General features: G+C 39.9%; 1 long non-coding RNA gene across 4 annotated transcripts in view; it reads right to left on the bottom strand.

Moving 5' to 3' along the window:
• Positions 1-25,766, bottom strand: part of LOC101902249 (uncharacterized) — a 328,523-nt gene that overhangs the window by 239,936 nt on the left and 62,821 nt on the right. For all 4 annotated transcript variants that reach the window (XR_009495818.1, XR_009495817.1, XR_009495819.1 and 1 more), the window contains exons 2-3: positions 21,359-21,545; positions 18,757-18,815 (exon numbers count right to left, since the gene is read on the bottom strand). This is a non-coding gene — a long non-coding RNA (uncharacterized lncRNA). The remainder of the gene's footprint in view (positions 1-18,756; positions 18,816-21,358; positions 21,546-25,766) is intronic.

Here is a 25,766-nt window from a genome sequence, read left to right as displayed (position 1 = left end):
GGTAAAGTATTTGCCTGCCAAAGCAGGAGATGAAAGAGTCGCAGGTTTGATCCCTGGGTGGGGAATATACTCTGGAGAAGCAAATGGCAACTCTCCCCAGCAAACATTTTTCTATTACCTTCCTGTCACTATGCATCACCAGTTGGTTTGTGCATTTTTAAACTGTTCCCCCTGGAGAAAGAAATGGCAACCCACTCCAGTATTCTTGCCTGGAGAATCCTGTGGACAGAGGAGCCTAGTTGGCTACAGTCCATGAAGTAGCAAAGAGTCGAACATGACTAAGCAACTAACACACACACAACCTGTTCCCCCTAAACTAGAGTATGTATTTCAGGAGGACAGTATCAGAATCTCCTTTTTTCTACTCTCATAGTTTCCACAGGGGGTGGGGGGGGCGTCGAAGAAGTTATTACCAATTCTCAAAGCATAATCAAGGTAGGCAAAAGGGAGAACTTAGGGTTTTCTATGTAGAGGATCATATCGTCTGCAAACAGTGAGAGTTTTATTTCTTCTTTTCCTATCTGGATTCCTTTTATTTCTTTTTCTGCTCTGATTGCTGTGGCCAAAACTTCCAAAGCTATGTTTGCAGATAACATGATCCTCTACATAGAAAACCCTAAAGACTCTACCAGAAAATTACTAGAGCTAATCAATAAATATAGTAAAGTTGCAGGATATAAAGTCAACCCACAGAAATCCCTGGCATTCCTATACACTAACAATGAGAAAACAGAAAGAGAAATTAAGGAAACAATTCCATTCACCATTGCAACAAAAAGAATAAAATACTTAAGGATATATCTACCTAAAGAAACAAAGACCTATATATAGAAAACTATAAAACACTGGTGAAAGAAATTAAAGAAGACACTAATAGATGGAGAAATATACCGTGTTCATGGATTGGAAGAATCAATATAGTGAAAATGAGTATACTACCCAAAGCAATCTATAGATTCAATGCAATCCATATCAAGCCACCAAGGATGTTTTTCATCGAGCTAGAACAAATAATTTCACAATTTGTATGGAAATAGAAAAAACCTCAAATAGCCAAAGCAATCTTGAGAAAGAAGAATGGAACTGGAGGAATCAACCTGCCTAACTTCAAGCTCTACTACAAAGCCACAGTCATCAAGACTGCACAAAGACAGAAATATAGATCAATGAAACAAAATAGAAAGCCCACAGATAAATCCACGCACCTATGGACACCTTCTCTTTGACAAAGGAGGCAAGAATATACAATGGAGAAAAGACAATCTCTTTAACAAGTGGTGTGGGAAAACTGGTCAATCACTTGTAAAAGAATGAAACTAGAACACTTTCTAACAGCATACACAAAAATAAACTAAAAATGGATTAAAGATCTAAATGTAAGACCAGAAACTATAAAACTTCTAGAGGAAAACATAGGCAAAACACTCTCTTACATAAATCACAGCAGGATCCTCTATGACCCACCTTCCAGAATATTGGAAATAAAAGCAAAAATAAACAAATGGGACCTAATTAAACTTAAAAGCTTCTGCACAACAAAGGAAACTATAAGCCAGGTGAAAAGAAAGCCTTCAGAATGGGAGAAAATAATAGCAAATGAAGCAACTGACAAAGACTTACTCTCAAAAATATACAAGCAACTCCTGCAGCTCAATTCCAGAAAAATAAATGACCCAATCAAAAAATGTGCCAAAGAACTAAACAGATATTTCTCCAAAGAAAACATACAGATGGCTAACAAACACATGAAAAGATGCTCAACATCACTCATTATCAGAGAAATGCAAATCAAAACCACAATGAGGTACCGTTTCACACCAGTCAGAATGGCTGCTATCCAAAAGTCTACAAGCAATAAATACTGGAGAGGGTGTGGAGAAAAGGGAACCCTCTTACACTGTTGGTGGGAATGCAAACTAGTACAGCCACTATGGAGAAATGTGTGGAGATTCCTTAAAAAACTGGAACCAGAACTGCCATACGACCTAGCAATCCCACTTTTGGATATACACACTGAGGAAACCAGAATTGAAAGAGTCAACATGTACCCCAATGTTCATCGCAGCACTGTTTATAATAGCCAGGACATGGAAGCAACCTAGATGTCCATCAGCAGATGAATGGATAAGAAAGCTTTGGTACATATACACAATGGAATATTACTCAGCCATTAAAAAGACTACATTTGAATCAGTTCTAATGAGGTGGATGAAATTGGAGCCTATTATATAGAGTGAAGTAAGCCAGAAAGAAAAACACCAATACAGTATACTAACGCATATATATGGAATCTAGAAAGATGGTAATGATAACCCTGTATACAAGACAGCAAAAGAGACACAGATGTATAGAACAATCTGTTGGACTCTGTGGGAGAGGGTGAGGGTGGGATGATTTGGGAAAATGGCATTTGAAATATGTATATTATCATATGTGAAACAAATTGCCAGTCCAGGTTCGATGCATGAGACAGGGTGGTTGGGGCTGGTGCACTGGGATGACCCAGAGGGATGGGATGGGGAGGGAGGTAGGAGGCGGCTTCATACATGTCAATGTATGGAAAAACCAATACAATATTGTAAAGTAATTAGCCTCCAATTAAAATAAATAAATTTATATTCAAAAAGAAAAAGATAAAGAAATACAGTAATTGTTATCAATTTTAAAAAAAGGGAGAACTTACAATCATGGAAATAATAAATAAATACATAAATCCAGCCTCTAAGACTGAAGGTCAGGCATAACTTTAGTTCCTGAAAAATCTGGAGCATAGAATGATACAGTTTTCCAGACATAGCAATTTGAGATGCTAGGTGACTAGGTAAACATGGAGCTCAGGACAAGAAGGTAGGTTCCCCTGATTCTCAGGTGATCAAAAAAGCAACTTAATCCATTGGCTCATGCTTATGGACATGGATACTTAATGTGTCTTTTGGGATGTCAGGTATTTGAGTGCTCAGCAGGTGAATAGAATCAAAAGCCTGGAGTAAGGAGTATTTCTCCAAAAAATAAGAAATAAGAGGATCCTAGAATATGTGGACAATCAAATCATGTTAAAAGGCTCTGTCTGGATCCCACAGACCTTGGTGAACAGTAGGCTTGTGCCAGCATCTTCAGCAAATCTGGTCACAGGTCTGGAGTCTTGGAAAAGTTCATGATGAAGAGACTTTGCTAGCAAGGAGCAATTCAGAAGCTTATATTGTGATAATAAATACTTTACCTCTAGAAGAACTGAGAGAAAGTAGTCAAGACTCAGTAATATGATGAGAGGAGGAAAGAATAAGATCCAAGACTTAAGCAGTGAATATTATGTCTGATTCTGAGTCCATGAGTACTGATGCATAGCCGCTCAAGTTTTCTGTGTCTCAGGTTGGGATGTTCCTACATTGTGGATGGAGATGAACCTATAGGGTAATGGTTCTGCCTATATTGGAGAGAGAACCAACCACTCATGATGATAAGCACTGCATTTATCATAAAATTTTAAGCTTAATGACAACAAAATAAAATTTTAAAAAGTACACATGTACAAACCATGTGTGCTTGCTTTATTCTCCATACATTAATCAGGTGACTAGCTGCTGGGTCTCATAAGTGCATGAATCTCAATAGCTGAGCAAAACCATGGCTTATGTCTTATTCATGCACCATGTATCCATGACTCCATGCAGTAATATCCAGGGACCAGGCTCAGTCCAGTTTTGGATCCACTTTCCTCTACCATCAAGCAGTGCTGAGTGGGGAGCAAGAATGGAGAATCAATGACCTTGAGCTAGAAGAGAAATCAGTCAGAACCTAGCAAGTGGTTGGGATCAGAACCCAAGTACAACACTGGGGAAAGGGTTATTTCCTTACTTCTGGTCATGGCAGATATCAAATGTCCAGTTTTCACTTAAAAAAAACAAGGCATACAAAGGAAGTATGGACCATTTAAACAAGAAAAAATAAATAAAGCAAGAACTATCTCTGAAAAACTGTCCTGATAGTGGATCTACCAGACAAAGACATTAAAGCTGTCTTAAAGATGCTCAAAGAATTAAAAGATGTTAAAAAGGTCAAGGGCAGATTGAGGGAAGGAGGAGAAGGGGTGGACAGAGGATGAGATGGTTGGATGGCATCACCGACACAATGGACATGGGTTTGGGTGGACTCCGGGAGTTGGTGATGGATAGGGAGGCTTAAACTGGTTCCAAATAGGAAAAGGAGTGTGTTAAGGCTGTATATTGTCACCCTGCTTATTTAACTTATATGCAGAGTACATCATGAGAAACGCTGGGCTGGAAGAAGCACAAGCTGGAATCAAGCTTGCCGGGAGAAATCTCAATAACCTCAGATATGCAGATGACACGACCCTTATGGCAAAAAGTGAAGAGGAACTAAAAAGCCTCTTGATGAAAGTGAAAGAGGAGAGTGAAAAAGTTGGCTTAAAGCTCAACATTCAGAAAACGAAGATCATGGCATCTGGCCCCATCACTTCATGGGAAATAGAGGGGGAAACAGTGGAAACAGTGGCTGACTTTATTTTTCTGGGCTCCAAAATCACTGCAGATGGTGATAGAAGCTATGAAATTAAAAGATGCTTACTCCTTGGAAGGAAAGTTATGACCAACCTAGATAGCATATTGAAAAGCAGAGACATTACTTTGCCAACAAAGGTCCGTCTAGTCAAGGCTATGGTTTTTCCAGTGGTCATGTATGGATGTGAGAATTTGACTGTGAAGAAAGCTGCGCACCAAAGAATTGATGCTTTTGAACTGTGGTGTTGGAGAAGACTCTTGAGAGTCCCTTGGACTGCAAGGAGATCCAACTAGTCCATTCTAAAGGAGATCAGTCCTGGGATTTCTTTGGAAGAAATGATGCTAAAGCTGAAACTCCAGTACTTTGGCCACCTCATGCGAAGAGTTGACTCATTGGAAAAGACTCTAATGTTGGGAGGGATTGGAGTCAGGAGGAGAAGGGGATGACAGAGGATGAGATGGCTGGATGGCATCACCAACTCGATGGATGTGAGTTTGGGTGAACTCCGGGAGTTGGTGATGGACAGGGAGGCCTGGAGTACTGCAATTCATAGGGTTGCAAAGAGTCGGACACGACTGAGCGACTGAACTGAACTCAACTGAAAAAGGTCAAGAAAACAATGTATGAACAAAATGTTAATATCAATTAAAAGAAAACGTAAAAGGAAAACAGAAAGAAATTCTGGAACTGAAAAGTGAAATAATAAAAATAAAAATTTTGTTAAAGGAATTCAAATTTAGATTTGATGATATGCTATATAGAAGTAAAATTATTTGAAAAGCAGTACTATATTGTACACTAACAGGTTGCAAATCCTAGATGGAACAAACCAATTTCTAGATAGATGAAACCTATCAGACTGATTAGTGAAGAAATAGAAAATCTGAGTATATCTATAAGAGTAAGGAAATGGAATCAGTAATCAAAATCTCACAGCAAAGAAAAGCCACAGGCTTAATTGATATTGGTGAATCCTAGTAAACCTTAAAAAAGAACTAACATTAATTATTCTTAAGTTTTTCCAAAAAGTTGAAGAGAAGAAAATTCATTCTGTGAGGTTAGCCTTATCATGAAGCCAAAGCCAGACAAAGGCACTGCCAGAAAATTACAGATTAATATTTCTTATAAATGCTGATGCAAAATCCTCAACAAAATATTAGAAAAATGAATTTAGTAGCATATTGAAGATTTTATGTACATGACAAAATGGGATTTATTCCTGGAATCAAAGGATGATTCCATACACAAAAACCATGCCGTGTAACACACTACATGAACAGATGCAGGAAAAAAAATGAATCCATGTGATTATCTCAACTGATGTGGAAAAAGGATTTGACATATTCCAACATCCTTTCAGGATGAAAATACTCATAAAACTAGGAACAGGAGGAAGGTACCTCAACATAATAAAAAACATATAGGATAAAACCCTCAGGGAAAGTCAAACTCAATGTTGAAAGATCGAAATATTTTTCTCTAAGATCATGAACAAGAAAAGGATGCCTGCTTTCATCATTTCTATTCAACATAGTACTGGAAAATTTAGCAGAGCAAATTAGGCAAGGAAAATAAGTGAAATACATCCAAATTGGAAAGGAAGAAGTAAAATGATCTCTGCTTATAAGCAGTATCTTATGAATGAAGTAATAAATGAATTCAGTAAAGTGGCAGGATACAAAGTCAACACATAAAAACCAGTTGTGCTTCCATATAGTTACAATGAACAATCCAAAAAGGAAATCACAAGAACAATTCCATTTATAACAGCATCAAAAATAATGTTAGGAATTTACCTAACATTTGAAAGATTTGTACAATGAAAAATTTGAAACATTGCTGACAGAAACTAAAGAAGATACAATTTGAAAGACATTCTATGTTTAAGGATTACAATGTTTGATATTGTTAAGACATCGTACTACCAAAGTGATCTACATACTGATTTTATGTGATCCCTATCAAAATCCTAATCTTTTTTTTTTTTTTTGCTGAAATTTTAAAAAAATCCACCCTCAAATTATATGAAAACTCAAGGGCCCCTAGAATATCCAAAATAACCCTGAAAAAAAATAAAGTGTGAGGATTCATACTTTCTATTCCAATACTTAATATAAAGCTACAGCAATGGAAAGAGTGTGATACTAAGATAAAAACAGACATATAAACTAATGGAATAGAATAGTGAAAGTTGTTCAGTCATGTCCAACTCTTTGTGATCCCTTGGAATTCTCTAGGACAGAATACTGGAGTGGGTAGCCTTTCCCTTCTGCAGGGGATCTTCCCAACCTAGGGATCAAACTGAGGTCTCCTGCATTGTAGGCAGATTCTTTACCAGCTGAGCTACAGGGGAAGCCTAAGAACACTGGAGTACATAGTCTACCACTTCTCTAGCAGATTTTCCCAACCCAGGAATCAAACCGGGGTCTCCTACATTGCAGGCAGATTCTTTATCAACTGAGCTATCAGGGAAGCCCAGGAATATAATAGAGTCCATTAAAAAAACTTCATATAAGGTCAAATTAATTTTGATGAGTGTATCAAGATCACTCATCCTGGAAGAGACAGACAGTCTTTTCAGCAAACAGTGTTAGTAAAATTGACATCCGTATGAGAAACAATGAAGACAGATCCTAACCAAACACCATACACAAATATTAACTCAAAATTGATCCATGACCTAAATGCAAAATCTAAAACTATAATCTAAGAGAAAACATAGGGCAAAATCTTTACATTGTTTGACTTGGCAATGATTTCTTAGATATGGCACTAGAGGCACAAGCATCAAAACAATGTGGACAAATTGGACTTCATGAAAATGAAAGCTTTAGCACATCAAAAGGCACTGTCTACAAAATAAAAAGTCAATGCACAGAATGGGAGAAAAAAATTGCAAATCATATATCTTGTAAGGAATTATTATCCAGAATATAGAAAGAATTCCTAAATCTAAACAACAAAGAAACAAATAACCCAATTCAAAAGTGAACAAAGAATTTACATAGATGTTCTTTTTTTCTTTGCAAATAAGATATTCAAATGTCTAATACATGCATGAAAAGACACACATCACTAATGATTCTTTCATCCACATGAAAAGACACACATCGATAATCATTCCTTCATCCACATGAAAAGACACACATCACTAATCATTCCTCCATCCTAAGTTCCTACAATCGTGTCTGACTCTTTGTGACCTATGGACTGTAGCCCACTAGGCTCCTCTGTCCATGGGATTCTCCAGGCAAGAATACTGGAATGGGTTGACATGCCCTCCTCCAGGGGATCTTCCCGGCTCAGGAATCGAACCTGCATCTCCTGCTTTGCAGATGGGTTCTTTACCATGAGCACTACCTGGGAAACCCTAAAAGCAGCAGAGCTCTGTCTAGGACTGGTGGTAAGTCCTATAGAGAATAGGCCAGGAATAAGTCAATAGTTTATTTGATAGAGTGGCAGAGACCCAATTTCTGACTGTTTTGTATTCCATCACCCCTCTATGGCATTCTACTCTACCCAATTCAGACCTCTTATTCCAATAGGATTTTATCTCCACAACCATCATTCTTACCCGTGATAGGGAATGAGGATCAGCAGAAATAGGATTGGAGATATAAAGGGACAAGAAAGAGCTCAGAGGCAAAAATTAGCACCATTGAGTAAAACCTGCAAACTCATGGCTGCAAAGCAGTGTTTTAAATCCCTTCTACTTGATAATATGGCCTCTTCAGCCCCAGACTGAGCTGATATCCACAGAAAATAATGTAGGGCTAATCATTAGGGCAGAGAAGGCAATGGCACCACACTCCAGTACTCTTGCCTGGAAAATCCCATGGACGGAGGAGCCTGGTAGGCTGCAGTCCATGGGGTCGCTAAGAGTCGGACACAACTGAGCTACTTCACTTTGACTTTTCATTTTCACGCATTGGAGAAGGAAATGGCAACACACTCCATTGTTCTTGCCTGGAGAATCCCAAGGACGGGGGAGCCTGGTGGGCTGCCGTCTATGGGGTCGCACAGAGTCGGACACGATTATTAGGGAATCGTTAATCATTCAATTCAGTCGTTCAGTTGTGTCTGACTCTTTGCGACCCCATGAATTGTAGCACGCCAGGCCTCCCTGTCCATCACCAACTCCTGGAGTTCACTCAGACTCATGTCCATCGAGTCGGAGATGCCTTCCAGCCATCTCATCCTGTGTCATCCCCTTCTCCTCCTGCCCCCAATCCCTCCCAGCATCACAGTCTTTTCCAATGAGTCAACTCTTTGCATCAGGTGGCCAAAGTATTGGAGTTTCAGCTTTAGCATCAGTCCTTCCATGAACACCCGGGACTGATCTCCTTTAGAATGGACCGGTTGGATCTCCTTGCCGTCCAAGGGACTTGCAAGAGTCTTCTCCAACACCACAGTTCAAAAGCATCAATTCTTTGGCACTCAGCTTTCTTCAAAGTCCAAATCTCACATCCATACATGACCACTGGAAAAACCATAGCCTTGACTAGACAGACCTTTGTTGGCAAAGTAATGTCTCTGCTTTTGAATATGCTATCTAGGTTGGTCATAACTTTCCTTCCAAGGAGTAAGCGTCTTTTAATTTCATGGCTGCAATCACCATCTACAGTGATTTTGGATCCCCAAAAACTAAAGTCTGCCACTGTTTCCACTGTTTCCCCATCTATTTCCTATTAAGTGATGGGGCCAGATGCCACGATCTTAGTTTTCTGAATGTTGAGCTTTAAGCTAACTTTTTCACTCTCCTCTTTCACTTTCATCAAGAGGCTCTTTAGTTCCTCTTCACTTTCTGCCATAAGGGTGGTATCATCTGCATATCTGAGGTTATTGATATTTCTCCCAGCAATCTTGATTCCAGCCCAGCGTTTCTCATGATGTACTCTGCATAGAAGTTAAATAAGCAGGGTGACAATATACAGCCTTAACGCACTCCTTTTCCTATTTGGAACCAGTCTGTTGTTTCATATCCAGTCCTAACTGTTGCTTCCTGACCTGCATATAGGTTTCTCAAGAGGCAGGTCAGGTGGTCTGGGATTCCCATCTCTTTCAGAATTTTCCACAGTTTATTGTGATCCACACAGTCAAAGGCTTTGGCATAGTCAATAAAGCAGAAATAGATGCTTTTCTGGAACTCTCTTGCTTTTTCCATGATCCAGTGGATGTTCACAATTTGATTTCTGGTTCCTTTGCCTTTTCTAAAACCAGTTTAAGCATCTAGAAATTCACGGTTCATGTATTGCTAAAGCCTGGCTTGGAGAATTTTGGGCATTACTTTACTAGCGTGTGAGATGAGTGTAATTGTGTGGTAATTTGAGCATTCTTTGGCATTGCCTTTCTTTGGGATTGGAATGAAAACTGACCTTTTCCAATCCTGTGGCCACTGCTGAGTTTTCCAAATTTGCTGACATATTGAATGCAGCACTTTCACAGCATCATCTTTGAGGATTTGAAATAGCTCCACTGGAATTCCACCACCTCCACTAGCTTTGTTCATAGTGATGCTTTCTAAGGCCCACTTGACTTCACATTCCAGGATGTCTGGCTCTAGGTCAGTGATCACACCATCGTGATTATCTTGGTCATGAAGATCCTTTTTGTACAGTTCTTCTGTGTATTCTTGCCACCTCTTTTTAATATTCTGCTTCTGTTAGGTCCATACCATTTCTGTCCTTTATCGAGCCCATCTTTGCATGAAATTTTCCCTTGGTATCTCTAATTTTCTTAAGGAGATCTCTAGTCTTTCCCATTCTGTTGTTTTCCTCTATTTCTTTGCATTGATCGCTGAGGTAGGCTTTCTTATCTCTTCTTGCTATTCTTTGGAACTCTGCATTTAGATGCTTATATCTTTCCTTTTCTCTTTTGTTTTTTGCTTCTCTTATTTTCACAGCTATTTGTGAGACCTCCCCAGACATCCATTTTGCTTTTTTGCATTTCTTTTCCATGGGGATGGTCTTGATCCCTGTCTCCTGTACAATGTCACAAACTTCCAACCATAGTTCATCAGGCAATCTATCTATCAGATCTAGTCCCTTAAATCCATTTCTCACTTCTACTGTATTAACATAAGGGATTTGATTTAGGTCATACCTGAATGGTCTAGTGGTTTTCCCTACTTTACTCAATTTCAGTCTGAATTTGGCAATAAGGAGTTCATGATCTGAGTCACAGTCAGCTCCTGGTCTTGTTTTCGCTGACTGTATAGAGCTTCTCCATCTTTGGCTGAAAGAATATAATCATTCTGATTTCAGTGTTGATCATATGGTGATGTCCATGTGTACAGTCTTCTCTTGTTGTTGGAAGAGGGTGTTTGCTATGACCAGTGCATTCTCTTGGCAAAACTCTATTAGCCTTTGCCCTGCTTCATTCCGTATTCCAAGGCCAAATTTGCCTGTTACTCCAGGTGTTTCTTGACTTCCTACTTTTGCATTCCAATCGCCTATAATGAAAAGGACATCTTTTTTGGGTGTTAGTTCTAGCAGGTCTTGTAGGTCTTCATAGAACCGTTCAACTTCAGCTTCTTCAGCATTACTGGTTGGGGCATAGGCTTGGATTACTGTGATATTGAATGGTTTGCCTTGGAAACGAGCAGAGATCATTCTGTCGTTTTTGAGATTGCATCCAAGTACTGCATTTCAGACTCTTTTGTTGACCATGATGGCTACTCCATTTCTTTTAAGAGATTCCTGCCCATAGTAGTAGACATAATGGTCATCTGCATTAAATTCACCCATTTCCAGTCCATTTTAGTTCGCTGATTCCTACAATGTCAATGTTCACTCTTGCCATGAATCACACCTTGATTCATGGACTTAACATTCCAGGTTCCAATGCAATATTGGTCTTTACAGCATCAGACCTTGCTTCTATCACCAGTCACATCCACAACTGGGTATTGTTTTTGCTTTGGCTCCATCCCTTCATTCTTTCTGGAGTTATTTCTCCACTGATCTTCAGTAGCATATTGGGCACCTACCCACCTGGGGAGTTCCTCTTTCAGTATCCTATTATTTTGCCTTTTCAACTGTTCATGGGGTTCTCAAGGCAAGAATAACTGAAGTGGCTTGCCATTCCCTTCTCCAGTGGATCATATTCTATCAGACCTCTCTACCATGACCCGTCCATCTTGGGTGGCCCCACAGGTCATGGCTTAGTTTCATTGAGTTAGACAAGGCTGTGGTCCATGTGATGAGATTGGCTACTTTTCTGTGAGTATGGTTTCAGTGTGTCTGCCCTCTGATGCCTTCTTTCAACACCTACTGTGTTACTTGGGTTTCTCTTACCTTGGACGTGGGGTATCTCTTCACGGCTGCTCCAGCAGAGCATAGCTGCTGCTCCTTACCTTGGACGAGAGGTATCTCCTCATGGCTGCCCCTCCTGACCTTGAACTTGGAGTAGCTCCTCTTGGCCCTCCTGTGCCTGCTCAGCCACCATTCCTTGGTGGGGTTGCTCCTCCTGGCCGCTGCCCCTCACCTCGGGCGTTGGGTAGTTCCTCTTGGCCACAGTTCTGCACTGTCCATCACAGCCCATGTGCTTCTGCCCATTAATCATTACTGCTACTGCTAAGCTGCTTCAGTCGTGTCCGACTCTGTGTGACCCCATAGATGGCAGCCCACCGGGTTCCCCCATTCCTGGGATTCTCCAGGCAAGAACACTGGAGTGGGTTGCCATTTCCTTCTCCAGTGCATGAAAGTGAAAAGTCAAAGTGAAGTCTCTCAGTCGTGTCCGACTCTTGGAGACCCCATGGACTGCAGCCCACCAGGCTCCTCCGGCCATGGGATTTTTCAGGCAAGAATACTGGAGTGTGGTGCCATTGCCCTCTCTGCCATTAATCATTAGGGAAATTCAAATAATATGTGCAGTGAACTACCATTTCATACCTGTTGGGATGACTTCTATCAAAAAAAATCTCCAAAACCCAGAAAGCAACAAGTGTTGGTGAGGATGTGAAAAACTGGAATCCTGTACACTATTGATAGGGCTGTAAAATGATATATCTGCTGTGGAAAACAGTGTGGTGGTACCTCAAAATATTAAAAATAGAGATAACATATAATCCAGCAATTCCACTTCTGGTTATGTATTCAACAAAATTGAACACAATGTCTCAAAGAGATATTTGTACATCCATGTTCATAGTAGCATTATTCACAATAACTAAAAGGTGGAACCATCCCTAGTTGCCAATCAATGTACAAGTGGATAAGAAAATGTGATATATGTATATGCTGCTGCTAAGTCGCTTCATTCGTGTCTGACTCTGTGCGACCCCATAGATGGCAACCCACCAGGATCCCCCGTCCCTGGGATTCTCTAGGCAAGAACACTGGAGTGGGTTGCCATTTCCTTCTCCAAAGCATGAAACTGAAAAGTGAAAGTGAAGTCGCTCAGTCATGTCTGACTCTTAGTGACCCCATGGACTGCAGCCCACCAGGCTCCTCCGTCCATGGGGTTTTCCAGGCAAGAGTACTGGAGTGGGGTGCCATCGCCTTCTCCGGATATATGTACATAGTAGAATATTATTCCACCTTAGAAAGGAAACACATATGGCATAAATGGAGCTTGAAAACATTAAGCTTAGTAAAATAAGCAAAAAGAGAAAAGCTTTATGATTCTACTTATGTGAGATATTTAGAGTAGTCAAAATCGTAGGGACCAAAAGTAGAATGGTGGTTGCCAGGGACTGGGAGTAGGGAGGGAAGAGGAGGAGTTATAGTTTAATGGTACAATTTCAGTTTTGTGAGATGAAAAGAATTCTGGAGATGGTTGCACAAAAAAATGTGAATGTAGTTAATGCCACTGAATCATGAAGTTTAAATGGTTAAGATAATAAATTTCATGTTATGTAAAAACTTGGGGTAAAATAATTCATAAAGAGAAGAAAGTCACTGATGCTACTAAGGAGTCATTTAAAATTAGGCTGATTTTTAGAAAGTAGGTTATAGCAGAGACCTGGACAAACATGTGCATAGTCAAATAAGATAAATAGGGAGAGTTTAAATAAAGGAATGTCTTAAATGGTATGAACAAATTAAGGGAAACCAAGGGGAACAATAAAGCGTCCCAGGACCAGCCAACTGGGAAGCCATTACTACTCTGTCTAAGTGGCAAGTGGGGAATTAACTATGAGGATCCAGAGACAACAGCTGGACCTGAAGGCCCCTGATTAAAAATGCTTTGATTTTTGTTTAGAAAAAATTAGCCAACTCAATGCCTGGCAAGGAGGAGAGGAAATCAGGGAAACAGAAACACAAACTCAATCTCCTTCCTGTCTACATTTTCTGCTGGGTGCCTCTCACTGGTCAAACACAGCTGGAAGATGGAAAGCAGAGGCACTCAGCTGATGCACTCCAAAGACATCAGCCTCCTGGAGAATGGATCTCTTGGGACTAATGAGACAAATCCAGGGAATGATTGAAGCAGGTTTTAGGAGCTGAGGATGGTCTTTGACCAACAGCCAACAAGAAGCTGAGGCCCTTTGTCCAACAGTCCATGAGAAATTAAATGCTGCCAATAACCATAAGAGCAGATACCTGCAGTAAAGCCTCGGATGGAAATGTATTCCTGACTAACTTTGTAATTGAACTTTTGTGAGACCCTGAAGCAGAGAATCTAGTTAAACTGTGCTCAGACTCCTGACCCATAGAAACTGAGCCAAAAAATGTTGTTTTAAACTGAGGAAAAGTAAATAAAAAGAAAAAATGCAATGTGACCAAATTATATTTAACCTGGAATACGGCAAAAATAACTCAGAACTCTTTCAATCTAATATAACTTCTTTTTGACTGCAATCCTCTTTTCCCTATATATCCTTTAAAAATAGTCTAATTATTTCACTTTATTAAAACAATATTGAATAAATATAGAGTTTCGTTCCAGTCATTTTCTTTACTTACTGGAAACTATTAGAGGTTATGGGCTTCCCAGGTGGCACAGTGGCAAAGAATCCACCTGCCAATGCAGGAGACACTGGTTTGATCCCAAGTTCAGGAAGATGCCCTAGAGTAGGAAATGGCAACTCACTCCAGTATTCTTGCCTGGAGAATCCCATGGTCAGGGGAGACGGTCGGACTACAGTAGCATGGGGCTACAAAAAGTAGGACATGATTGAGCACACACACAAAACGTATGTATATGTATAGCTGATTCACTTTACTATACAGTAGAAACTAACACAACATTGTAAAGCAACTGTACTCTAATAAAAATTAAAAAAAATAATTAGTGACATAAAATAATTGAGCCAATAATTTTACATCCTCTCTAAATTATCTCTTTTTTTAAGATCCAGAGCCAGTAAAATGGACAATTACTGTTAAGCCCATTACTTCTCAGCCCCTAATCTCTAATATGTGTGTGTGTGTGTGTATGTGTGTGTTCAGTTGCTCAGTCATTTCTGACTCTTTTCGACCTCATCCACTCTAGCCCGATAGGCTACTCTGTCCATGGGATTCTCCAGGCAAGAATACAGGAAAGTGAAAGTGAAAGTGAAGTTGCTCAGCTGTGTCCGACTCTGCGATGCCGTGGACTGTAGCCCACCAAGCTCCTCTGTCCATGGGATTCTCCAGGCAAGAATACTGGAGTGGGTTGCCATTTCCTTCTCCAGGGGATCTTCCTGACCCAGGGATCGAACCCAGGTCTCCTGCATTGCGAGCAGACGCTTTAACCTCTGAGCCACCAGGGAAGCCCCAAGAATACAAGAGTGGGTAGCTATTCCTTTCGCCAGGGAATCTTCATGACCCATGGATAGAATGTGTGTCTCTTGCATCTCCTGCATTGGCAGGTCGATTCTTTACCACTGTGCCACCTGGAAAGTCCATACATATACATATATTCCCTCTTTGGGGGATTTTTTTTTCCCATTTAGGTCAGGAAATGACAACCCACTCCAGTACTCTTGCCTGGAAAATCCCATGGATGGAGGAGCCTGGTAAGCTACAGTCCATGGGGTGGCAAAGAGCCGGACATGACTGAGCAACTTCACTTTCCTTTCCTTTCCCATTCAGGTCACCACAGAACACTGAGTCGAGTTCCCCGCACTATACAGTAGGTTCCCATTAATTATCTATTTTATGCATAGTATCAGTAGTGTATACGTGTCAATCCCAATCTACCAATTCATTCTACTCTCCAGTTACTCCCTTGGTATCCATATGCTTGTTCTTTACATCTGTGTCTGTATTTCTACTTTGTAAATAAGGTCATCTATACCGATTTTTTTCAGATTCCACATATATGCATCAACATACAATATTAATTCTTGTTATCTCTTGCTTCTAATGATATATATGGACAAAATTTTGCCACACGTTGTTACTGAGGTCTTTGGGCATTTTTTTTTAATCTTTGCTTTTAGTAAAAGAGAAAGTGGACATCAATATTTTATAGCTGGGCCAATAAATCAAGACAGGTTTGGTTAAACAATCCCCCAGTTTTCAGTAGCTTAACAAAATAGAGTGTACTTTTCGGTCACTCAATGCCATCTATGAGTAAAAGGGAGCTCTGTAAATAGATGGCTTGGGCTTCTTCAACATCTTAAACTTCCACAACAAGAAATCTTCCATAAACAACCTCAAAGGGCAGAAAGAGCTAGAGATAAGGCATTGGTAATTAACTGTTTCAGACTGAAATGTTTTACCTTTGCTAACACTTAAGTAACCAAAGACAGTCCTATGACCACACCTTATTACAATGGGGCCTGCAGGGCTTCCAAGGTGGCGCATTAAAGAATCCACCTGCCATTTCAGGAGAAACAGGAGACTCAAGTTCGATCCCTGGGTCAGGAAGATCCTCTGGAGTAGGAAATAGCAACTAACTCCAGTAGTCTTGCCTAGAGAATCCCATGTTCATAGAAGCCTGTTGGGCTCCAGTCCATGGGATCACAAAGAGTTGGACAGGACTGAGCACTAAGCTCTGTAGGTCAGCCCCACTGGTACCCAGGAGGAAAGGAGTCCTGGGAATATTGGCAGTCAGTTGTGATGTTGGCAGTACCTTCTTTCAAATGTTTTTGGATCACTATTGTTAGAAATGAGGTAAAATAATACCTTAAGAAAAAGATTTATTTTTAGATTCTTGCATCCTTTTTCTCATTGAAATCTGAAAAGTCTCATAGATATCTAAGGTTTGTTTATTGCTTTTGTTTTGTTTTTTAACCATGACGATACAGATTTCTGCCATTTATAGAGTCAAATACTATGACTGTAGGAAAGAAAATGAGCACTTGATCTATTTTTCATAGTATCAATGGGGATGATTAAATATTTACAGATGATTTTGAGAGTTAACAGTCACTTTCGCCCTCATCAAGATCAATACTAATGACACTGGGAAGCCACTTTTTCATTATGTAAAGTCAATAAGGATGATACAGATCTACATAAAATGGAAAAACAAAAGCCACTGCACATTTTATTGAAACTTAGAATATGTATAAACAAAATTAACATGAAAATGGCTTATCAAAATAACTACATATAAATGGAACCTTAAAAAAAAATCCTTCAAGGTTAAGAACATGTTTCAATCTTGTTCATTTCAGCTTTAAAAGATGTGTTACTGGTTTTTCCCCCAGCCTCTGGTAGCAACATCCTTACTCCTATGCTTTATCCAGGTTGTGGGTGATTAGATCCAGGTGGACTTGGAATGAGCTTTGTGTGGGTGCATGTGTGGGTGCTAAGTCACTTTCAACTCTATGCGATCCTATGGACTGCAGCCCACCAGCCTCCTCTGTCCATGGGATTCTCCAGGCAAGAATACTGGCATAGGTTGCCATGCCCTCCTCCACAGGATCTTCCTGACCCAGGGATCGAACTCCTGTCTCAGGCATCTGCTTCTTTGGCAGACAGACACTTTACCACTAGCACCACCTGGGAAGCCCCAGCCCTGTGTATCTATCCTCTAAGATAACCAGAAGGTGAATAGTTAGGAAGAATTGTGGGAAAAGATCATGGAATAAAGTTGAAAGCAGTTTCCATGAAGCTCTTTTATTATGCCTTTGCTTTTTGTTCAGGCTGATTATACCTATAGCAGAGAGCACTGTTAGAAGCAGAGTGCAGCTATTTGAAGAGCTTTTGTATGAAGACAAGCTGCAATCAGAATCCTGAATTGATTCCGACTTGATCAATAACCAACTGTGTGAGCTGGTGGAAGCCATTTTAATCTGTCTCTGCTTTTCCCTCATGGATAAGATGAGAATAGCAATATCTCCTCTAATGGAGTAAATTCATTATAGGAAGTGTCCATCCTCCTGACGCCCTTCCTTCCTTGCCTTGTGTGTGCACTGTGTGTGCATGTGGACAGAGGTACTTGCAAAAACAATCATCAAGTGTTTAGTACGGTTGGATGCTGTGCTGTGGGCTTTATATACATCATCACATTTAATCCTCAAAACAACCCTATAATGTAAGTTCTCTTTTTATATTGTTTTCACAGAAGGAAGCCAAGGACTTAAAGAAATGAAATAAATTTCCCCAAAACGCACAGCTAAGGATCTTAGTAACTGACTCCAGGATATACATTCTTAATCACCTTATTTTGATGCAAACAGACTTGCTATTTTGGGAAATGCAATGTATTTTATATATGTGCATGTCTTGGACAGGTTTAGTAAAAAAAGACTTGTCCATTGTGCAGAGTATCATTATCTCTACTGTGTTCGCTGAATATGTACAAAACAGGGACAAATAAATTTGAAGAGTTCCTCTTAAGCAAATCAGATAAAGATAAATCTATGATGGACAAATTGACCTTTGTGGTATAACCATCCATGGGCTGTTCACAGCCTGAACCATGATTTGAGCACCCCTTAGACTGTCCTTCATCAGCAGACTCCTTCCCAAGCCAGGTTGAGTAATCATTGCCATTGGTGTTTTTTACAATCTTAAAAACTCTAGAAAAATCTGATTCTGTGGGACTTCCTGGTGGTTCAGTGGCTAAGATCCATGCTCCCAATGCTGGGGACCCAAGTTCTGTCCCTGGTTGGGGAACTACATCCCACATGCCACAACTAAGACCTGGCTCAGCCAAATAAATAAGTTTTAAAAGTTAAAAAGAAAACCAATGATGCTGCAGTTATGTGATTGCCACAAATCTTTAAGTGATTTGTGGGACTTATCTGATATGAGCAGAAGTTTTCCATCCCAAGGACCATGTGGGAGTAAGAGAACGAATCTGGAGCTGATGGGGTGCGGGTGGGGTGGAGAAAGGAATAAAAATGCTCCCACTTACAGGACAGTGTCTGTCAACCTGTGGTCATGGTCAGATGGCTGGATGCCTGAGGATGCACACTGCCAAGAAAATAGCATAATAAGGAAAATGTGAACATGAAGACATCCCTGGAAGTAATTATATTTATAAAAGTTGACTGAGAACTGAGCAAGTCTAAATATCACAGATAACATAAGAAAGAACTCACTTTGGGACTTCCTCTGAATTGCCCAATGAATTCGAAGAGGACTTCAGGAGCACTGCCCTCTGACCCCAGAGTTAGAGACCTCGTCACTCTCGGCTTTTTAGCTGCCTGCATAGGTCATTCTGAGCTACCTGTTCTGCAGGGTTCTTGTGATGTTTAGAAATATCCTTTGTAAAATGTTATATCCAAGTCAGTATTCAACAAATGGTTCATTCATGTTGCTAAATTTCTGCGATACAGGTTTGCTTTTGCATTTAGGGGGCACTCTAATTAAAAATAAACTCTCCTCTTGTGTGCACTCCCTTGCCCTCTCCAGAAATGACTGGCATTCCTAATCCATATGGGAGAAACTGGGAGAAAAGAGAGGGCTCGGAGTGCACACTAGGTCAGGCTTGTATGTAGTTCAGTTCTGCCAGCTACTTTTGCAAGGGTGAACGCTTGCCTACTATGTCTTCCCCATATGAATATAGGGAACAATCCAGCCAGGTGGTAGATATTAAATATTTTAGCCAAGAATAATACCCAGATTCTGAGATTTGAACACCAATTATCAAGAGGTTCAAAGCACTGATTTATCCCAGTCCCTGCTCCCCTTCAAGCTATGTAAGGAGCTCTAAGGATCAGCAATCCGAGGACCAGTGTCTTTTCTCCTGTTCATTACTCTCCAACAAGATCTTAAGTTGATAAGGCCATCCTGAAAAGGCAAGATCAGCTGTTGACAGGGTAGCAGGTACATTTGTCAACTGCTTTTGTTTGCTGAGTCAGGGATTGCCATGGTTTTTAAATTTTTTTTTCCCTATGATAGAACTTATTTTTTGGTTTCTTAATATTTAGGGGATGGTGATCTACTTTTGACAGCATTTTCCTTTATGGGACCTGAAGCAAGTGCTTAACCTTTTCCCCAAGTTTCCAAACTTGTGTCTTTTCAATAAATTGTATATATTATGCAATGAAATGCAAAAGGATTTTCTTATTGCCGCTTGTTCCCAAATACTAGCATATGCCTAATTAATATGGGTATATTCCATAAATCATAGGTGCCAAGGAAAAACGATGTAACCAGGGAAAACTTTACAGAGAATATCAATCAGATCCTGGTACTTGTCATTTAAGTAGAGCACAATTCTCTCAAGGTTTACCAGCCTCTCTCCCAGCACCGGCCACAGTATTTAGAACCATTAACTCCTTGTGCTCTCAATCCTCAGAATAAATGAACTTCATCTTACTCTCCTTCTCTTTTTTAATTACTCCTGTTTTTTTTTTTTTTTTGCGGGGCAGGGGTGCGGATTTTTACACTGTTTTCCAAGTCAAAAAGTAAGTTCAACAAAGGGAACGTGATTTAAAAAAAAAAAAAAATCAATGCATCGTCCTTATTTGGCAGCGCTTAGTTTGGCTAATTACTAGGTCCAGGTAGGAAGCACAGCTAATGGGGCTTAGCAACAGATGGGGAGCCTGTACAAAGCTGTGGGTTCTTCCTCTGCCTGCGCTGTGACTTCCTGCAGGGTTGAACAAGTCATTCAACCTGTTTTTGATTCACTTCCCTTTCACTAAATTATGGATAATAATGCCTACTAGGGATGTCAGACATTGTTGAGAAGAATAGTTCATAGGAAGATCACAAAGCACTTTCAAAGGGTTGAAACGCTCTATAGGCAGAGGCGCCGCAGAATCCAGCTGCATGGGAGGTGACGCCCCTTTCAGTCAGGTCCTCTGTTCCCCGTTTAAAACCAAAATGAATGCAAATCTGAAAGTGACTTTGCATTTGCCATGCATCCCCTCTGCCTCTCAGGCATTCTATCACTAACTGATTGTAACTATGCAAATGATACCGTTATCGGTGGCACACACTGGCGCGTCTGTACTGCGGCACCAGCAGTTTAAAATGCTTGATGAATCCGAGGCTGATTGGCAGCTCCAAACTTATCTGTGACCTAATTTGTGGTAAGGAAGTACATGCTGATGTGGATAAGGGCAAAACCAATGACAGCAGGCTTTCTTTGAGGTTTGAAAAGATTTGAGGTTTGGTTGCCACGATGTAAAAAAAATATATATATATATTAAATCATAGTTTTAAAAGTCTGTATCTGGAATCTGGATTGAAAGCAAAATTCACTAAATGCACCAAGAATTTTGAAGCTGTAGAGAGTTTCCCAGAGTAACAGTAATCCTGAGATAAAGAAAGGGACCTGTTTCGGCTGCAGCTGAAATGATTGCAGAGGAATGATGGGTGGTGATGATTTCCTGTTGTGACAGAGAAGAGAAATCTGCTTGTCCCCATGGCAAAGAATCCACAGATTCACTTTAGTAACCCCTGGGTGCTTTAAGGGCTGGATCTAGTGTTCATATAGAAACATACACATTTAAATAAGCCAACTATTAGATGACTTAGGGCTGAGAAGGAAATCTGAGGACACTAACCTTTATTGATTGCTTTCTGGGTTGACAATGTTGTCATGTTTTATAGACCGTGTTATTGAGTCCCACAGAGGTCAAGTGACTTGCCCAAGTTCACCGAGCTGGTGGAGTTGTGAGAAAACACACAGCCTCTGCTCTTTTCACTCTCCTGGGCTGTCTCTAGGAGACGTTGTCTGGATCTGTGTTCCAACTGTGGAGAGAGAGAGACCTGCTGACCTGGACAGCACCCCAGGCCAGAATACAAAGGGAAATCCTTTGGTAGACTTGCCCAGTCGCCTGCTGTTTGGAGCTCAGTGAATTTGTCTCATGGGAAGCTCAGTTGTCTCCCTTCCTCTGAGCCACCTCTTCTCTGACTGGTCCCCGCCAGCTCTTGCTGTTACTACATCCCAGTGATCAACAGCTATTTTATGTTTCCTCCCATTGTGCTTCACTGCACCTTTGTAGTCCTCGTGCCCACCTTCTGCGTGCAGCTCACCTTCATGTTATTGAAGGGCGGTTGTGTTTGTGGCCCGTTATTATGTTCTTGAACAGCCCCTATGAAGTGGAACTTAAAGCCGCCAGTTAGTAGGGGAACGCACGTTAACCATCACTTCTCTCCCTCTCTCTCACTCTCACTAGGACCTTTATGATTGTTGTATATTTAGAACTTCAAACCCAAAGTCTGTTTGTTGCTTTTTAAATCACTGGTTAAAATGCCATCTAGCTAACATTAATTGAGCATTTATTATCAGCAAGATACTATAGTAAATGAGTTACATAATTACTTCACTTATATCACAAAATCACCCAAGGAGGCAGCTTTTGGTATTAAATCCATTTTACAGAACAAGTGACTGAGGTTTATGATGATGAAAGAGACTGCATAAGATCACAGAACCATTTCCCTGAAGCATTAGGTCTTAATCTCAGATTTTATTCACAGCAAAGTCTTGAATCTACTAAAATCTTAACTTCCTTCAGTTCCTAACTTTACATATTTTGTGCATCTCTATATGTTAATTTAGAACCTAGGTCTGTTCTACCTCTATATCCATAGTATTTGGCACAGTACTCACCATGAATCCTTAAAATTAGTGCATCTTTATTGTGAGTGAAGTGAGTGAAAATCACTCAGTCATTTCCGACTCTTTGTGATCACATGGACTATACAGTCCATGGAATTCTCCAGGCCAGAATACTGGAGTGGATAGCCTTTCTCTTCTTCAGGGGATCTTCCCAACCCAGGGATTGAACCCAGGTCTCCTGCATTGCAGGTAGATTCTTTACCAGCTGAGCCACAAGGAAAGCTCTTTATTGTAATAGATGAGAATCAAAATGCAAGCATTACATTTACCATCCCAAATCTGATACTGATTTGTTTAGTCAATTTACAAAATGTGGACCAAATACTGTGTTGTTTTCTACTTTTTCCAAAAATGCCTGTGGAAGTACCCTAATCAATCTTTCTGGAATCAGAAAACTTGATTCTAATATCTAATGAGCTCAGATTCTCACTGTGTAGATTTAAATTTAAATCTACAATTTAAATCTGCTCAATGGTACTTAGGTCAGCACAGAGAAGGCTACAATGGTACTGACATGCATACATGAACCAGAGTGTGCTTGATAGAGCAGAGCTGTCAGACTAGAAGTAATGCACCAAGATGCACATTCTGGGCAACAATAATTATGCTCCCATGGGTATTCTTAGTGCTATGTTAAAACCCTCTCCGATAGCACTTGAAGCTTTCATAAAAGAGTTAAATGTTTTGTATGGCTGGAATCGTAGGCGTGAGTTGACAGGAAGGTAAGAAAGAGATAAGTAACTCAAAAATTACTCCATTTTGAGTATTAAGTTTCAATAGCATTTCATAAATATCGGATTGTACTATCTTCAAAAAAGTTGTTTTTCTGCAATTGCTCGAATCCAACAACCAGCTCTGAAACTTACATATTTTGCACATTTTCAATTAGTCAAAACGTCTCTTACTTACTGAAAAGTCGAAGCCAAAGCAAAGATCTAGCTATTGGGAGTGGAGAAGCATTACTGAATAATGTTTTGTCTTATAAACATAACTTATTGTTTTGAGCTAATAAGTGTTTATATAATAGTGGCCTACAGTATGCCTAAGCAATAAGGCATGATTGGATTCTCCCACTGCCTGCTGCCTGGGGTCCATTGTTGGGGAATTTTATAATCACAGCAACTTCCAAATATATTACCCTAACTTGCTGTTCTTTTCCCACATTATGATAATCACCTGGGTTGTTCATTTTATATCTGTTAAAAAAAATTCCCTTGCCTCTTAAGTCAAGCAACTTCATATCAAATATTTGCAGGCCTAAACAATTAAAAGAAAGAACAAAGATCACAGTGTGCATATTCTGCTTTGGGTATTGCAAGCTTTTGTTTCATTATTTCTTGCCCTCAGCTCCTCCCTCCAGGGATTTTGTCCCTCTTGTATCAAAATTTCTTTCACCTCAGTCTGCAGTAACACTTTCTTCTTTTATTTTAGATTTTTAAAAAGCTATCTCAGGAATTTTGGTGTAGCTCCTGATTCAGCTGCATTGATGGTAATTGAGAGGGGAATACAAACTGAACTCAAGTGCAGCTCCACTTAAATTTACTTCCCTTGAGAGAAGAATTTCCAAAGCTGCCAGTCCAAAGGATTCTATAAAATTTGTGTTTGTAAGAGCAGCCCTTCATTCTATTTTATTCTTTTTGAAATGATCCAGAGTACTATGAAAATAATCACCGATTCCAAAGGGGGTGGGTGAAGTTTGTCTGTGGTTAAGAAAAAACTAATGGGCCTTGAGAACCTTCCTTTTTGTTTAAAAATAAATACTGGTATCTCTGAATAAAATATAGTGAGTGCACAGTTATTCTGTTTATAGACCTTTCTACAGGGACTTCCTTCTGCATGGAGACAATCTGTGAAGATCATTGCTCCCTTTTATTTAAAGATGATGGGTCTCTTCTGTTTCCTTTATATCTATGTTTCTATATCTGTGGTTTAGATGACACATTACAGAGCTAGAGTTTGCTATAGATATTCATATTGGTCGCGACGGATAAAGACATAAATAAATTAAGTCTGAGGGATGACCAGTGGCCCCTCAGGAGGGTTTCTTGGTTTTTTGTACTGTGTACTCTTGGATAAGATGTGACCATACTGACACATTAGAAATCATTTTGAGTGCCAAACTATGTCATCATTTTGTTCATGCTCAGTCATGTCCAACTCTTTGGGACCCCACAGACTGTTTAATTTTGCAGGAGTTTATTGACATCATAGTTACCTGTAAGGTTCTGGGATTGGTAACTGGATAAATAAAACTGGGGAATAGATTTCTAAACAAGCTAGTATCCCGAGTATATGAAGTAAGGACGAGATAAGTGAGAATGTCAATATATTTGCATACTCAGATTAGCTAGACATGCAGAAACCATTCTTATGAGGGAAACCTTCATGGTAGATGTTGCATTTCAAAAACACTTTGAATGAAAGTAGAATTGGTGAGGTGAAAATTGGCAGGGTAGGCCCACATGGGATTTAAGTAAAAGGCCAAAATTAGAAAATATTAGCTAGAAACTTTGGAGAAAGTATGCTGTTTTAAAGTATTACATTTTTCCTGAAGGTCTTAATTTTGTACTTAATCCCCCTCTTGCTCTCCTTGAGAGGGAGTTGCATTAATATGGAGTTTTGTAAACCTGAGGAAATTGAGGATGGTCTTGTAGGTGAAAACTATCAGAGAACACTTGTTAGTCTAAGAGTAGCAGAAATCACTTCACCCGCCTTTTGATCACTCCAGCTCCTTTTTTCTTGCTTTCCTGTTTTCCCAGGAATATCATGTCAAAGTAATTTAACATTTTCTTGAGCTCTTTTTCCTACTATCATTTCCTTTATTCACTGGGGTACAACTCTAATCTTCTGGTGTTAATTTGCCTTTGACCACTTCTCAGTCATTTTTAACTTACTAGGTTATATGATATATTGAATTACTCTAATCACTTTTTTTAGGCTCTCCTACTTCTCAGGGGCACTTGGCTCCAAGTTGGAAGCCTCTATGTTTTCTTTTGTTTCCATCTTTACATTGGAGGAGGTAGAGATTACTATATAGCAAGTAAATTAATAAATAAATACTTTAAAATTATCATATTTCTTTTCAACAATGGTTTTCCTTTACATTTTCCCTTATTTGTTAGTGCTGGACACAGTTTGGGTTGGTGTTAACAGGAAAGGGAGCCTCTCCTATACTCTTGACAAATATTGTGCCTTTGAGGTTCATGACATTTATGAGGAGAGGTGGGAGAGCCCATATAATTATGGCAGTGCCGGAGAAATCAAGGGCAAAGTTGAGATTGAGTCAAAACCAGACCAGGAAGACACTCTCAGAAAAAGAAAGGGACCTCATTGAAAATAGTCCGAAT

This window comes from Bos taurus, chromosome 9, assembly GCF_002263795.3.
Source record: "Bos taurus isolate L1 Dominette 01449 registration number 42190680 breed Hereford chromosome 9, ARS-UCD2.0, whole genome shotgun sequence".
Lineage (NCBI taxonomy): Eukaryota > Metazoa > Chordata > Mammalia > Artiodactyla > Bovidae > Bos > Bos taurus.
The sequence above is the reverse complement of the archived record's forward strand: the minus strand, read 5'-3'. Positions and strand labels throughout refer to the sequence as shown.